Source organism: Dasypus novemcinctus, chromosome 10, assembly GCF_030445035.2.
Source record: "Dasypus novemcinctus isolate mDasNov1 chromosome 10, mDasNov1.1.hap2, whole genome shotgun sequence".
Lineage (NCBI taxonomy): Eukaryota > Metazoa > Chordata > Mammalia > Cingulata > Dasypodidae > Dasypus > Dasypus novemcinctus.
Genome location: NC_080682.1, coordinates 37,718,991 through 37,724,711, shown reverse-complemented (window position 1 = coordinate 37,724,711; position 5,721 = coordinate 37,718,991).

Below are 5,721 nucleotides of genomic sequence, written 5' to 3'. Positions count from 1 at the left end.
AAAGTTCAAGGCCAAGTTACATTTAACATAATCAATTATAAACTATAGAGGCATAGTAACAAACATTTATAAATGCTACAATAAATCAAATATAATAGAAATTATCATTTAATTCTAATTTTTGTATTACAGTCTAACTAGTGGACATAATAATCTCTAAGAATAAAATAAATTATTGGTTTACTTATTTAATTTCCATTTAGTTCATAATTCTTTATAGATAATCAAATTCCTATTTCTGAAGTTTCCACACCTTATTGGAATGAATTATGGCAGATAACAATCTGTCAACTCCCAATTTTATGAGACATAAGAATTCAAACTCATTCAACTGTAGTCAAGTTAAATCATTATTGATCCAGACAGATTATTTCAATTAAAGAATATGAATAAGAAATAGTTAAATAAAAATGAAGTACCAAAATATATCTCTTCTCCAGCCCTTCTCAATTAAAAGCAAGTGTTTATTTAATATGAAAAAAAAATTACAGAATAATGATCACAGGAACAATTTGTCAGTTGCACTGAGGAATTATTGTTCATATACTATAATGTTGTTATTTTACACTTATCTTGTCTACTCCAGCCCTTTATTGGTTACTAATTGCATGGAAGACCTTTTTCCAACCTTTCACTATTAAACTGGTTGTGGCCTTATGTTTGAGGTGGTTCTCTTGTAAAAACATATAGATGGCTCATATTTTTTTATGCCTTCTGAAGCGGGCTAGTAAGATAGGGAATCAATAGAAAGACCTGGAACCTGGAAAGAAGTTCATGCAGACATCAATAACCTCAAGATGGCTGCTGTAAGAACCTCCCCAAGATTCTGCCACTCAGAAGACTTCCTCTGGAAGCCAGGAGAAGCCCGGGATACTGCCCAAAGGCTTTATCATTGAGCCCTCATAGGAGATTGATAGGAGAAATAAGCAATCCAAAACAGTAAACAGCTAGAATTCCTCCCCTGCCATAAGCAAAGGGGTGGGATAATCATCAGCTCAAAAAGGCAGGCACAGGGCCTAAGCTCTCTCTTATGCTCTCTTTTGCTTGTGGACCCCTGTTCCTGCCCTCTGTGCACTGCTCTCACCATTTTCCACTGCCATGTAGCCACAAAGTAAACCTGGGGATTTATAATCTATAATGGAAAATTGTAGTCTGTAAATCAGCACGCTTTATCACTTTTCAGCCCCTTCCTCTCTGTCTGGAATCCATGATCTGTTATTTTCTCCTGTTTCACATCCCTCCGTATTTCAATAAATTACTGGCTTACCTCACTTGACATGCTCTTAAAATTCATTTCTGCAGCATAGTCAAGAACCTAGACAAAATCCGGTAACATATTTGGCAAGCCAGTCAGTTTATTGGTGAGTGAAACTATGACCTACAGCTTGTTTAATGCCTTTCTTTGGTTCTCCATTTTAAATACGTTCACCTATGAGCCCCCACAGGTTGTAACTCCATGAGGGAAGGGGCCAGGGAATGTAAATTCTCTGCATCCACACTGCATGCCCAGGCTTGTGAGATCTGACCCCAGCTAGTACAGCTGGGTGATAGGGCAGTGGCTCAAATCATGGTCTTGCCAAGACAGAGGTTCCTTGGCAGAGCACCAGGCTCTGCAAAGCTTCTTTTTCAAGCCCCTTTAGCAGCCAGGGTCTTTGCCTTTGGGCCTGCCTGCTCTTGCCTTCTCCAGCCCCCTCCACTCAGAGGCAGCATGGCAATGGCAGAAAACCCAGGAGCTCATCACTCTTGCTCTCTCTCAGCAGGTCCACACCTTTGCAAGCAGTTTTCCTTTCTGACCACATCCAGCTACCTGGGGGATAAAATGGGTAGGAAGCAAGCAAAGCCAAAATGGATGCCATGGGGTGTCACAGGCCAGGATAACTTTGCACAATTAATTTTTACCCACGTTTTAAACTTCCTACTTCTTGTTACTGAATCTCTCTTTGCAGGTTTGTGTTATAATGCTTTGAAAAGTCTTTAAATAACTGTGAAACTTGGAAAAGACCTTTGCTGGCAAGGAAGCTATTGCCAAAGGTCCCAAGGCCTGTTAGCTAGAGCAATTTATCATTAATCTCTTATTGGCTTTTTAATGGTTGGTTTAATTGGTAAACTATCTGTCAGTAAAATCATAAAACTAAGACTGCATCTAAGACGTCTGGAAGGATAGGAGGAAGAAGCTTTCTGCCCTTTCTCTGAGGAGGGAGCAGTATTTAGCTTGAATGGTATGTGATCTATTTGATCTGTCTTCTAAGTCCAGGTGGACCCAACAGCAGGGTCTCTGATTCCCATGGGGGCCAGGAACCAGAGAAGTAAATCTGAGTGTCCCCCAAGACTTTTGAAGGCTTGGGCACTTCAGTTCAGAAAGCAGCCAAATGTTTACTGAGATTTTACTTCAGAACTCTGTTTGGGTAACAATGCAGTTGGTCTCAGAACCTGGAATGTAAGGGGGCTGAGAACCAGAGCAGTAAACACTGAATGGCCCCCATTTCTTAGGCACATCTATTCAGAGAGCAACCAAATATCCCCTGAGACAGAAATCTCAGGCACTTTGATTTGGGTCCACTGCTCACTCTCCCACTAATTCAGTTTGGACACATGGATCTGATATCTGAAATCAGATAATCCCCAAGACCTAGGTCACCCACAAGGATGCTTGTGGGACAGGAAGGCTCTGAAAATTGAAAGTCTCAGGATGCTGGGACAGAGCATCAGCTCCAAATTAAATGGAGTGGTAAACATTTTAGTCACACTAGGACTCTGGGATGCCAACTTGGTCAACTAAAAGGTGCTTCTTCATTCTTCCTAGAATAGTGGGCACAGCCTCTAGCATACCAGCAAACACCCCATAGGAGTGTCTTCTCAAGAAACAGGAAATTCTGCCTACTGCTGGTCTACATGGCCAGAGTGTAGTCAAGAGCAGCCTTTGTATGAAACCCTGAATTCCAGTTAAACCAGTGTAAGGAAAAGAACAAATAGATCTGAGGTCCAGAAACCTCATGTTGTGCTGCCATAAAGGAATGAGGAAATAAGCCTCAAACTGTGAAAAACTCCCTTTTAGAAACAGCCTTCTCAGTTTAAACTCAGCTGTGCCTATAAAAGATGTAAATAGAGATCAAGATCCAGACCAGTTACTAAACCTTTCCTGGAAAATAAGAAACATCATGTGCCATCATTTAAAATCAAAGAGTTCCTACAAATGCTAAGGGTATAAACTTTTCTCTTCTGTTTTAGTCTGTGCTTAACTTTGTGTTCAACTTTGAAATCTGTGTTTAACTTCATCAGTTTGCTTTTGCCTAGAAAATCAGATTTGGGGATCACCTGTTATAAATTGAATAATGGTGAAAGGTAACCTAAAAATGAGTCTTTAAATGACAATACTGCCTTGTGAGTGGATTTAATGCATAAATCCGAAGCAGAAATTATTCAGTTGTTAGAAAAGCAGAGAAATTTCACAAATTTGTTACTAATAAAATTTTGGTGGCTTAGTCAATAAAAGTACCCACTTCCCCTTAAAGTAAAAACTTCCTAGAAACTGTAACTAAGAGTTAAGATCATTTATAGATACCTTTATTAATAAAATGGAAGAAAGGATAATAACTGAAATTGTGATTGGGTAGATTTAACCTAAACTTACTACTTCAGTGTAAACCTTAAACTGAACTTACCTGCATTTATGCTCACTTCAAGCCTAGCCTCACCCCTTACCTTTGTTTATGGTTATTTGAAAACTTAGCAAGAAAACAAGCCTCATTCTCAAAATCAAAATGTAAGGAACTGTACTCTGTAGTTCTAATCTCTCTCAAAGTTATTAATGTTAAAGAAATTTCCAGTTTGGTGCACTAATCCTGAGTGAAGTCAGCTGCCCAAGAAAGTGCCAGCTCACCAGAAGCATCTGATGGATAGCTGAACGCCAGTCATTGCATAGCCTGAAATATCTCTTCAAGAAATAGAACTAAGTAGATTCTACATCAAAGTTAGCTGTCCCTCTAACTCCAGTCCAAATGCCTATTGCTAGAAGTAGGCCAAACCATAGACCCCTTTAAAAAACCTTACCTCTTTTAATATCCTTTAACTTAACTAAAAGAGCAATGGCTCTTTCCATTCAACTGAAAGAAGAATACTCTTTCCCATCAAATTTTGGAAAATTCAGCCTTTGCAGGCACCTGGCCTTTTATATTTCTGTGGTCCAGTGTCCTTTTAGTGGGACCACATATTTTCAAAATTCTAATTAAGTTTATTTCTTCCAGAATCAACATCTTGTTAACCATATGAGGACTTCATCCAGCTTTGCCTAGCATGCTAGATCTGTCTTCCTCCAACCAAGACAGAATAAGAGGAGAGTTTTGCACCTTGTCAGATAGGGCCCACTACTCCTAACTAGCAGGAAGTAGTTACAGAAGAATAATCATCTCTCTTCAGTACCCCTCTAAAAATAAGGGTGTAAACTCTTGGGGGGGGCGGGAATGAAGCAGGCTAGTAAGGTAGGAAATCAATAGGTGGATCTAGAAACTTATAAGAAGTCCACATGGACATCAATAACCCCAAGATGGCTGCTGGAAAAACCTCCCAAGATTCTTTCACTCAGAAGAACTTGTCTGGAAGCCAGAAGAAGCTCCGGATATTCCCCAAGGACTTTATAATTGGGTCCTCATGGGAAAGTGATAGGAAAAATAAACAATCAAAACAGTAAACAACTGGAACTTTTCCCTTGCCATTAGCAAAGGGGTGGGATAATCAACTGTTCAAAAACGCAGGCACAGGGTCTAAGCTCTCTCTCTCATGTGATCTCTTACCTGTGGACCCCTTTTCCTGCCCTCTGTGCACTGCTCTCACCTCTGCCATGTAGCCATGCAAGTAAACCTGGGGTTTATAATCTATGATGGGAAGTTGAAGCCTGTAAATCAGCCCACTTTTTCACTTTTCAGCCCCTTCCTCTCTCTCTGGAACCCAAGATCTGTTATTTTCTCCCATTTCTCATCCCTCCTTACCTGAGTAAATTACTGGCCTAACTCATCTGGCATGCTCTTGAAATTCATTTCTGCAGCATAGCCAAGAACCTAGATAGAATCTGGTAACAGAGCTATGCAACCCAATGCAATCACCAGTCCACATTTAACTAGAACTTGCCTAATTTAGCTATCCAGAAAAGAAACAAATTTTTAAAAATAAATTTGGAATAATATTCCAGTATTCATAATCATTATTGGATTATATTTTATTCTGTCCCAGATAATAATTTCTCCTCAGTTACACTGTTTATTTGCTCTAAATTTACAGACAGATTTTTAAATGTTACTGATTCTTTTTTATTATAGATGATTGGTTTTAAAATGGTAACTGAGGAAATGTATGTGGTATATAGACTACATTAAATGTATGGGAAATACATTACAGAAATTAAAAGAACTTGAACAAGTAAAAGCACTGTGAAAGAAATATTACATGAATTAGCAGTTTTACTGAGAACATTTACATTTATTAAGAACTTGTGATAAATTGGGGTGATTAAGAGTTGATAGTGTTGAGAGACAAGGTTGGTAAGGTTGAGAGGAATGTTATAGATAGATGATAAAGAGGAAATAAATATAAATATGTATCAAATCTGAAGGTGTTTAAATTCTGAGTTTGAAAAGACAGAGAATCACTGAAGGAATAAAGTAAGAAGGTATCATAACAAAAAAGTCTATTTTATACAGGCCTTAGGCAGTGGTAGATGGATAGATT